Raw genomic sequence first — 12,188 nt, 5'->3', positions numbered from 1 at the left:
GGGAACTGAACCCAGATCCTCTGCAAAGGTAACCAGTGTCTAAACACTGAGACCCAGTGCAGCCATTTATGTTTACATAACTGTATGCGGTTTTAAAGCTGCTCTCCATGAATGGCTTGCTATCGCCGTGTATCCTTTTTGGTAAGAAAACGATGGAATACTCGATTTGATTTTAAAAGTCTATTTCCTTTTTTATTAAATATGAATGGACACAATTCTGTATTTTGTGCAGCACTGGATTTATTTCATGAGTATTATGGATTTATTATAATGAGATCTGCACAAAATGGGTTGTGTGTGGAGAAAGGCTAGCTGTATGCGATGACTGTTGTTGAATTCAAGAGTCCAGAAAAATGACTAATAAGTAAAACCTTTAGATTAGTGTGTGTTTTGAGTGTATTATTCCTCATATGTTAAAAACAGCATAGGTATAAACTGATACAATGCCTGAGAGTATTATGTTTGATGTGTTTTCTCTATATTGTCTGATTGTGTCCTTCATTTTGTTCTATCTATCTATCTATCTATCTATCTATCTATCTATCTATCTATCTATCTATCTATCTATCTATCATCATTTGCTTGATTTGAATCAATTTCCAGATATGACTCCTTCAAAAGGCAGAAACCCTGAAAGTTTCTAAATGTGTTAAAGGTACAGTCAAATTGTACTGCTCTCTTATATTTTATAAACTTGTAACTCAAAATTGAGTCTGAAGTATAGACTTTTTGTTTAAAAGATAAATTAAATATTTTTTTATTTTTTGGCATACTTGCTTCAATCCTAATTGCATTTGAAGGCATGGATACTGAGTGAGAAAGCTAGAATCACATCCTCCATTTGGAGGCACTGTGCTCTGCTCCTGGTAAGTCTATTGAGTGTCTGACATGCATGCATACAGCAGAATTACTCTTACATTGAGCTGTTGTCATGGAGCAAAAGCATGTCAATCTGAGCGTGCCTTCAGGGTATCATCACAAATGACTTTACTACAGTTAATTGCTTTTTACTGCCAGAAAGAAAAGGATAGAAGAATAAACTCATGATCATTTAAAACTATCATAATCATTGATACAGCATTGCCTATTTTTGAAAGAAAAGGACAATAATTTAGTCTTATATTTGTTAAAATATAAGTTAAAATATTTGTTAAAAATAGTTTAGTCTTATATTTGTTAAAAACAGTGGATGGGGCCAGAGGAGAGGTGGAAGGGAATGGGAAGAGAGGAGGAGGGAAAACTGCAGTTAGGATGTAAAATAAATGAATGAATTTAACTAGTAATAATAATATAAAAGAAAATGTGTTCGGTCAAAGGAGATGAAATGAAATATTACATTTGTTAGTCTGTTACTTAATTTTTGAAGGAATATTTCAATTTTTAGGATAAATTGGCTTCAAATTCACCTTGTAGCCCATGTTAATGTGAAATTCAAGATACTCTTTTGACCTTAGCTTCTCAAATCCTGAAATTATAGGTGTGAAACACCATTTCGAGCCTCAGTTGAATACTTTATGTGCCTGAAGAATAGTACTTGGTTCATAGTTGCTTTTAATTTTTCCATGAGCCTTTTCCATCCAAATATCTGGGAACCTTGATTTAGAAACTAAGACTATTATAAATCAGGAAACGGTTGAATTTCAAGGCCCGTCTAAGGAAGAACAGATCCAAAATATATTCACAAACACCCAAAAAGCTTAAAAACAAGTCTATAATTTATAGTTGCCCTGAGGCAACAATAACTAATCTGCTGAAAATTTGCTTATTTTATGCATCTATTTTGCTTGTTTTACTACTTTGCTTTTCATAAAAAACACATTTATTTCAGCAACTGTCATTTCTCCTGGCATTTATGTGATCTCTGAGCTATGTGAGAAAATACACATATTTCTGCCTTACAATTTTTATTGAAAAATGATTTCTTTAAGAAATTTATTTCTTTTTTGCTCCATACTAGAATCATTTTCATTTTTCTTTCTGGCCCCCATCAGTCACTTCAGAAAATGAACATTATAGTTTCTTTAGTTCAGCATCTGCTTTAAATCTTCTCCAGTTGTGGGTTGAATGACATTTTATTATTAACTGTAAAGGAGAACAAGTGGAAGCTTTCAGAACACAGGTCACACCAAAAATTATTCAATGATAATAACCCAGTAGATTATATTTAAATGGCATCCCCCCTCATAAATACTCCACATGATTCATGACTGGAACCTAATCAGCTCTCATATTGTTCCTAGGAGTCAGTCGAGTGGTATGAACAAATGATTATTCTCAGATATATGGTATGAACAAATGATTATTCTCAGATATATGGTAAACATGAACAGAGTAGTTGAAGATGGGTGGCCTTTAGGGACTTATTGCAGAAGAGAATCAGAGAGAATATCCTATTTCATAAAAGAATCACTACAGACTGAAGTATCAGACAGTAGTGCCAGTGACTGGTAGTGGACGTCTCTTGCTCTCAGTTGCTTGACTTTAGTTCCAGTGTTTTCTTGCCAGAGTTTATACATTTTTTATTCAGCTTTGAAGAGTGCATTTCATAGATGACTTCGGGATCCCAAGTGTCAGGGAAGGCCCCTTTTGTAAGCCTACAGCTTCAGGAAGTGGGTTCAATAAGTAATCAAACAACTAACAAACAAATGAATCATTCTTGCACGTATTCAGCTGTGGTAGATTCCCTGTTAGAAGATCTTGGACATGGTTGTTGGGAACAGTTATCCAAAGAAAGGTACTGCTAGAACAAGGGAGAGTTCAACAACCTGTTACAGTGTGTTCTGCTTTCTTACTTAGATGCAAACATGGACAGTGTCAGGCTGATGTTGCGTCCACCCTCGACCAGCAAGGAAAATGCAACACCTGGAGCTCTTCTTGCAGCAGTTTTCAGGACTTTATTTACAGCAATCTATCTCCTTCTCCTTCTCTTTCTCTCTCTCTCTCTGCAAACCTCTCCCAGCCCTTAAGTAGGAATGGGCTGCCAACCCTAGATTGCCAGGTGGGCACTGCCCATAGGCCCACGCATATGCAGGCAGCTGATGATCATTGCGTGATCAGGCCAGGCATAAGTCAGACTTTAGCCATAGGAGTTGATTATACATCTCCATCAGGTGTGATTCCACGCAGCTCACTACAGGCAGAGGCCATGGTTATGAAGTGATAGAGTGTGGCTTGTCAAGAAAATCAAAGATTGCTGCTGAAGATACAATCTCTGGACCGAGGTGTAGATGTTAGAATTGTGTGCCAAGTGCTGTAAAATAATGGAGCAATTTATACTGACAGGAAAACAGATCTTCTAAAGCAGTGATTTTCCATCTCACATGACTATCCCTTCGTGAACACCAGAGCCAAAGATGTAGCAGGTAGCATAGCTAGGCTTCAGAACTGCATTTTATTTGGAGGAAGGCTTCCTAAGCACTCTGCAGATCATGCTAGGCCACCCAGGATGGAAGGAAAGCTTTAATTCTTCTATAGGCTAATGAAACATGATGTGCTCCAGACAACGCCAATATCCTGAGCTTAGATTTATATTCAACTGTGGGAAATGCATTAGCATTTTATCTTTGGGAAGTGAAGTGACTGTTCCACTAGAGTAATACATACACATCACTAACACTCTAGAACTATGTGCTAACAAGGCCCAAACAATAAAAAATGTATTACTGAATAGTGTGGTATCATAGAAAGCATATAAAAATAATAGTTACAGACAGAGCTTCCTGCTGTGGGCCATGCTGGAGGAACAGCAAGCAACTTTGGAACTTTTGGAACTAGCTCCTAGTACAAACATGCTGAATGAGCTCGGAGAGGCAGAGCGCCGAGGATTGCATGTCCTGAGGACCTCATGCTGTTATCGAGCATAACTCTGCTTATTACCCTCATGGTCACCGTATCCCTCATAATCTGAGTTGTATGAGAACGCTCATAGAGTTTCTAGCCCTTCACTAGGCAGTGTTACTGGTACTTAGAATAATAATTATTGAGTTTTTCCATGCATTGCTACTGATTAATTACAGATTAATTGTCGCGGCTCTACCTCGTCCAGCAAGGACGACGCGACCACCGGAGCACTTCTCACTGCAGTTTATTCCAGGACTTTATTCACTTTCTCTCTCTTTTCTCCTCTCTCCCCGGGCAAACCTCTCCCAGCCCTTAAGTAGGCATGGGCTGCCAATCCTGGATTGCCAGGTGGGCACTGCCAATAGGCCCACGCATATGCAAGCAGCTGATGATCATTGTGTTATCATAGCATAAGTCAGGTCTTAGCCATCTCAGGAGTTGATTATACATGTTGTTTCTGGGCAAGTGAGAGTTTTGGATTTCCAAAATTGCATCATTAAGATGGAAATAGATTATTAATATGTGTCTGAAATAAGTGTCATGTTTCTCTGTTCAGCTTTGACAGATTACGGTATTATGTACATGGAGACTTAATATTATTTATAAATGCTCAGCTGATACCTCAGATTTATTACTCACTTGCCCTTGCAACTTAAATTAACCCATTTCTATTAATCTATGTATTGCCATGTAATTCATGGTTTTCCATCTCCTCCAGCATGTCTTGTTAGTTCTACATCACCTGGTGACTCCTCAGACTCCACCCTTGTTTTTATCATTTGTCCCCATGTCTTTTTGTCTCACCTATACCTCTTGCCTAGCTATCAGCCAGTTAGCTCTTTATTAAACAAATCAGAAAGTGGCATCTTGGCAAAGAAACATTTTCACAGTGTACAAAAAGATTATTCCATAATATTTCCCTGCTTTTTCTCTAATTTTAAAAGATGGTTTTAACTTTAACATAGTAAAACTGTATATAACAAAATCAGTTATCAAGTACTAGTTGCAATTACAATATCCAGTCCATTTATGTTTGGCAAATTTGGAGGAAATATTCTATTATCTGTCTTACATTTGTGAGTCTAGGGTTTTATACATAATTTACTTTTTATCTTAAATAAAGAAAACTGTAAGTTTAATTATCTAGTCTTTAACTCTATCAAAGACCCTAGAAGGGTGAAATGCTACTGTCTGACATGGACATCTGGCTGTCTGGACAGTCACCCAAATTTCTTCTGTAATGTTGGGGCATTCAACTTTGACCTTCAGGCCTAGTATATCTTAAAGACATTTTTGAAAAACAGTGAATTATGAAGGACTGTAGAATCTTGTTTTGGAAAAGTTTGGCAGTCATTTTTTCATTCTATTGGTCCAATTTGGACAGGATATTGTCAGCAATACAGACAAGGGTAGTTTCTTGTCAGAATTGTTAGTTTTCCCCATTAAGAAAACGAACTCCATCCTCTTTTGAAGCAAATTGGTGTTATTAGGAGCAGACATGTTTCACATTCAAGAAAAGCCTTGTGTTATTAATCATATTAAATGTGATATTTTGCAGGTCTTTAAAGACCTTCTATCTATCTAAAAACATCTATGTATGATCTTGAAAACATACCTAGCATCACCCAAAATTTGACTATTATGGATGACTATTAATGTGTAGTTCTTAATTATACATTATATTTTTAAATGAGCTGCATAAACACAATAACCCAAACAAGAATAGAAGCATACATACAGTATAACAGTATTAACTTTAAGTTTGTACCAATCAACCAAAATCCATCCATACCAATGTAAAATGTTTTGAGACTAATAGTTGATTTTGAATTAAAGTAGATCCAATAATCTACCCTCTTTTCTCCTCACTTCTATATTATATCCTCCCCCTTTCCTTTAGAAAAAGATATTTGAATTTAACTCCTTTGTTTAGCCTTTTGTTTCGACTATGACCTATAACAAATTGTAACCAATCCCTCTTAAATTCTAAGAAACATCCATGACCCATCTTTTGGGAATGTGAACATTGTCTTTTCTAGATTGCTTCCTGTTCTCTGGGGGCACAGACATCCCTGGGAGAACCTTGACAAAATTCAGGATAATGGTTAAATATTGGTTGGAAAAGTCTGTGAGACTGGATTATCTCTGCCAGCATCCTTGAAACTGTTTTGGATGCAGATTTCTGAGGAGACTGTATCAGGCATTTTGAGATGCTTCATCACCTGGGTGATCCTTTTTCAGTGGTGTCTGATTCTGTTATTCTGAAAATATATAAACTTTTAAAGGTAACATACATTTCTGTATTAAGTATATATAATATATGTACAAAGTATATATATTATATACACAGTCACAAGTATAGACTGTGTTGTACAAATTAGCTAAAGATGATTTTTGTTTTATGTTTGAACAAGTAAATTGTACATCACATGTCTTTTAGTTCTTCTGGGTTTATTCCTTTATGTCTGTAGTCAGAATTTTCAGGGGGTCTTCCTCAATCAAACCTGAGCATCTTTAACCTTGAATGAATCCATAGCCTTTCTTTTTCTGTGGAATTAAAAGCATAAAATCTTCCCCAAAGGAACATTTTGATTTCCATTTTGAAGTCAAGATATTTTTAGAATCTATAGATTGGTTTAATCCAGCAGTTTCTTTAATCCAGTATGTTTCAGCAGCTGTCATTCCTTCACCAGCAATCAGAAAATTTAAAGAGAGCACAATAACACACAGGATCCAGATTTCCTGTGTGTTTTCAATCTTTGTGTGGCTTTCCCCCTTTATGACACTTTATTCGTTTTTTAAAGATAGATTTTACTTTATTATTATAACTTTAAACTTTTTTGTGTGTTGATATCATTTCTCTTTTCTCTCCCAAGCCTATGTACATTTTAAAATACTGTAACCCATTTAGAGGGATTTTTCCAATCTGAAACTGTCGGTACTGTGTATCTATAATCTTTTCTGTCTTAATAAGGAAAACTGAAACCAACCATGTGGCTTAGTTCATGGTGTGTTGGTGGCTCACTCTGGCAGGGCTTGACTCGGCAGCTCATAACCACAGGCGGTGGCTGGGAGATGCATATCTGTACTGCTGGCATAAGAGATATTTAACTATTTTATTATATTTTTTAAATTTATTCTTTGTGTTTTTCACTTAATTCATTTCCATGCCATTCATTTCCTGTCCCTCTGTATCTGCCCTTTGTTCTTACAAAGCCCCCAAATAAAATGAAAATAATATTGAAGAGAAAAAAAGAAAAGAGTGGAAAAAGATCTCATCATGGAAGCTGTAGTATGATACAGCAAGTCTCACATAGTCAACTAATTTACCCACATTTCTTAAGTGCAAGTATTCACTGCAGAGTCATTGGTCTTATTTAAGGCCTCTACTTTCTGCTACACTATCAATTCTGGGTCCTCATAGGGACTTCTCTTGGGTATCTTGTTGTTGCCCTGTATTTGGAGATCCTGCAGCTTTGGGTCTGAAGGAATGACACATCTTCCAGCAGATCATAGATGTAGTGAATGCTGGGGCAGGCCAACTTATAACCCTGGTTCGGGTTCATCAGCCCAAACAGCTCTCCACAGTCTTCACCACCAGGGTAAGCTCTCCAGCATTGCCCTTACTAGTTCATCCCTTATAGCAATCAGCAAGGGTTGCGAGCAGTTCTCTTGTTTTTACCACCTCAGGGTTGGTTCTCCCAAACTTATACCTTCGAGGGCAGGCTTTAATGTGTTACACAGGTGAGGTTCAGGGACCACTCTCTTCAGAGCTGTAGCTGGTGAGGGACAAAGATACCTCTCCTGCTCTTGTGACCCCAGGGACAGCTCTCCAAGCTGGCATAGGTGGTGAGGAGTTGTGGGGTAAAGGATCTCTCCCTTGCCCACACTACTATAAGGCAGACGGAGGTGGGGCCATATCTCCGTGCTCAAGTTCTCAGGCAACTGACTAGCGCCCAAATCAACAGGCTCAGCGCTGCTAGGCTGCTCAGATGAGGTAAAGGGCCCACTTTCCCAAGTGCTGCAGGTAAGGGAACGGTCAATTCCCTTACAAGCTGGAGGCAGAAGGGGCAAAAGGGGAGGACATCTTTCCCTCACCTCCACTACCACACAACAGACAAGGGAGGGGGTATCAGCTATGTTTCTCTCACACCCTCAGGGCTGGCTCATCAGAGGCCCTGTAAACAGGGTCAGCTCTACTGCGCTGCCCACGTGATGCCCAGGGTCTGTTCCGAGTTCTGCAGCTGGTAAGGGGTTAGACCAGGTTCTCCACCTGCTGCAGAGGTCAAGAAGAGAGGGAAGGGGGTCATTTTCCCTCACTCATGCCCCCACATGGCAGACAAGAGGGGTGTGACCTGCCCTCCCATTGTCACACCATCAGGGCCAGCTCACCCATGCCCCAGCGAACAGGTCAGTTCTATTGTGCTGCCCAGGCAAGGTATAGCACCATTTGTCCTGTGTGACCCCCTAGTGTTGTCGTCAGTGAGGGTGGAGCCAGTTCTGTACATCTGAATAGCCCTATCCTGCCTGCCTGTGGTGGTAATAGGAGTCTTGGTCATCACCACAGACTATGACTGTATCAGTGCTATGAACCCGGAAAAGGGGCCTGGCAGCGGCACAGGCTCAGACACCACCATGGCCCTGGGTGGCAATCAAGCCACCCACCTCAGCCCACTCAACTCTTTGTCCTCTTCAGAAATGCCTTTGTCCATGGGACATGAACCATTTTGTCCCTCACACCACACCATACATTTATTTACCATAGTCATGCACACCTGCCTGGGGCTTTGTGGTGAGAGAAGACCTGTGTTTTCTCCTTGGAGCCTGGGGTGAATTGCCCAGGGTCTACAAGGGTGACTCTTTGTCTTGCTCATGGCACTGGGCAGGAACAATCTTCCTTCTCAGAGCCCACGTTGGTCTGCTCCAGGCCTGTATGTGGGCATATATACTGATCTTATAGAGGCATTTTCTATATTGAGAATATTGAGAATACTGGGAAAATTGAGAATTCTAAAAAGAATCCCTCTTCTGAGATGACTTTAACCTGTGTCAAGGTCACATAAAAACCACCTGGAATAATATCTGAAGAGAGTAAGTAATTGTGATTAGGTAGAATAACCTATATAGAAAATGAAGTGTTCAAAAAAATAAGGTATTTATAAGATGATTTAATAGAATTGTTCCAGTCTGTCGTTCAGCTTGTCTAAAAATGGTTGCCTACCAATGGTAGGTCCAAGAATCCAGTAGTTGTTCAGTTTATGAGGCTGGATGTCTCAACTGGTCGTCAGCACATGCTGGAGTTTCAAATGAGTAGATACAGTAAAGGTGTTGACTGGTCAGCAAGCTCAAGCAGGCACAGGGAGCAAACTTCCTTACTCCATGTCCTTTATATAGGGTGCAGCAGAAGAGGTGGCCCAGATTAAAAGTGGATCTTCCCATTTCAAAAGATCTGCATTAAAATTGGATCTTTCCACGTCAGAGGATCTGGGTTAAAGGTATATCTTCTCATCTCAAAAGATCCAGATTAAAACTTCCCACATGAAGTAATTTAAGTAAGAAAAAAAAAGTCCCTCACAGGAGAACCTAGCCACCTGGGTTTTAGTTAATTCTAGATGTAGTTAAACTGATAACTAAAAATAGTCAGTGCTAGTCCACCCCTTGTGAAAATGATACAGTCATGTTTCCTTATGCCATGGTTAATTTTCAAATAAAACAATAACCAGGTAATAATGATAGAACTGTCCCACATATAATATCAAATGTGTCATATATTTTTATTAGGTTACGATGTAACTATCCCTCATTCATTGGCAAACATAGTTAAAGGTTAGAATAGGTGGCAATGCCCCTTTAGTTATCTCAAATTTCCCTATTTCAAATATTGACATTCTCTTAATTGATGTTACATTACATGACAAACAAATAATCAAAGAAAGAAAATACAAAAATATGTACAAACATACTCTTAAACTATGAAAGAAACATCGATTATAATCCTCATTTCTACATGTGGTCTTTGCTGGTATTTTAACTACCTTCCTTTACTACCAATTGTGTTTTTCCTCCACACTAAACAACAAGAACCTCAGCAAGTCTTAGCTCTTTTCCTGGAGGAATGACCTAAACCTTCATTCCCTGAGGGTCTGTACCATTTGCCATTCCACCTGGATTAGGTTGTTGCAGTTTCCCATTGACTTTGATCACAGGCCATGGTAGACACAAAAGACACCCTAAAGGATACTTCCACTGTGGAGAATCAATCCAATTTCTCTTCTGTAATATGGATCAATCATAACTCTTAACACTGTTATTCCTTTCGTAGCCTGTTGGCTTAAGACCATCAAAAGTCCAAAGTGGTCAGGGGAAATCTAAGTTTCCAGTTCGACCAAATATTTATTATGGCTCCTTGCAGGAGTGCTCCCGATTCTGGAATCAAAAACTTCTAGGTTAGAAGAATTTGAAGCAAATAGTTTCCAAGTGGGTCACTAAGGGTGATAGTGAATGGAACGCTTTCCTTTTCCACCCCTTACTTTCTTTACCCATGGATTTTGGCTATGGGAGAAATTGGACCATATATTGTATGCCAAGTCAAAGCATATGCAACCTTCTAAAGAAGATGCCTCTTTAGAAGCATATGCCTCTGAACTCCAGGCTGCTGCCACCTAATTGGATGGAGCTGTAGCTGTGTCTTCCCAAGGCCATTCTACATTTTTATCAGGCCATCTGTTTCAGGATGATGGGGAACATGGTAAGTCCAGTAGATTTTATGCTCACGGGCTCACGTTCAGACTTCTATGAGTGTGAAATAAGTGCCTACATTAGAAGCAATACATTGTGGAACACCATCATAAAAGATAAGGAATTCTGCAAATATGCTAATTTTTTGGCAGAAGCATTACGTGAGGAATAGCAAATCCTTAACCAGAGTAAGTTTCTAGTCCATGGAGGATAAGGCATTGTCCATTCCATGAAGGAAGTGGTCCAGTGCAATCAAGCTGCCAGCAGGTTGCTGGGTTCTTTCTCTGGTTCATATCTGGGGCTCAGTGTTGGTCTCTGTTGTTGACAAATCTGGAACTCAGCAGCATCTGTAGCCAGATGAGCCTTGGTAAATTGAAGTTCATGTAGTTGAGCTTATGCATAATCCCCATCTCTGCCACCATGGCAGTTTTTTATGTGCCGATCAGGCAATGACAGGAATGTCCGAGGAAAGAACCTCATTGTCTAGAAAACAGGTCATCTCATTTACTTGATTACTAAACTCCTCTGCTGAAGTCACCTTTTGATGACTGTTTACATGGGCGTAGGTATTTTTCATATCCTTCTGCTGTTTGGAGAGATTTATCCACATATTTCTTCCTCCGATGTCTTTCCTATCAATTTTCTAATAATGTTCTTTCCAAGTCCCAGACCATCCACCCAATCCATTGGCTACAGGCCACAAATTAGTGAATAATCACACATCTTGCCATTCCTCATTCCAAACAAAATGTATGACCATGTATACTGCCTGAAGTTCTGCCTGCTGTGAAGATTTTCTTGTACTAGTGTATTTTAGAGCTGTCCTAGAAATAGATTGTAATGCTGCAGATGTCCATTCCTTATTCCCAAATAATATGGAGAACCATCAGAAAACCAGGTCTTACTCTTCAAAAGTCAACACATTATAGGGTGGAGTGATATTTCATTTGTATTTTAATAAGAAAAGTGTGTCTGAAATTAAAAGAGTAATATAGCTGAACTGATCACTCTTACAAAGCAGGCAGTGGTGATACACACCTTTCATCTCAGTAGCCACACTAGATTGCCATAGAAACGGGGTGGTAGTGGTGCATGAATTTAATCCCAGTATACAATGTGGGAGGAGACAGCTCTCACACAGTCTCATTCTGAGATTCCTGGAGGCAGGATCACCATTTTGGAATGAGGTAGAAGTAAGAACTGGTGGCTGGCTGTTTTGCTTTTCTGACCTTTTGGTTGAACCCCGATTTCTGTCTCTGTGTTTTTATTAATCATGTTACAATTGGTAACATGTGGTGAGGCTATAAATGAATATTTGGCAGCAGACAGAATATGAAACTTTGGCATTTTGGTAACTCCTTCATGTAACTTACTGATTTCCAGTATATACTGGGATCAAGAAGAAGCAGACTCTAGTGAAGGAATGAACTTACTCGTGAGAGGAAGAGCAAGTAGGCAAAGAACAATTTTTCCTCTTCTATATCCTTTGCATAGGTTATTAGCAGTATGTTTGGCTCAGATTAAAGGTGAACCTTACCACCCAAAAGGATCCAGATTATAATAGGGCCTTTCCACTTCAAATGATTTAATTTAGGAAGAGGAATCTCTCA

The sequence above is a fragment of the Microtus pennsylvanicus genome, chromosome 22, assembly GCF_037038515.1.
Source record: "Microtus pennsylvanicus isolate mMicPen1 chromosome 22, mMicPen1.hap1, whole genome shotgun sequence".
NCBI classification, from domain to species: domain Eukaryota; kingdom Metazoa; phylum Chordata; class Mammalia; order Rodentia; family Cricetidae; genus Microtus; species Microtus pennsylvanicus.
Note: the sequence above shows the minus strand (reverse complement) of the source record.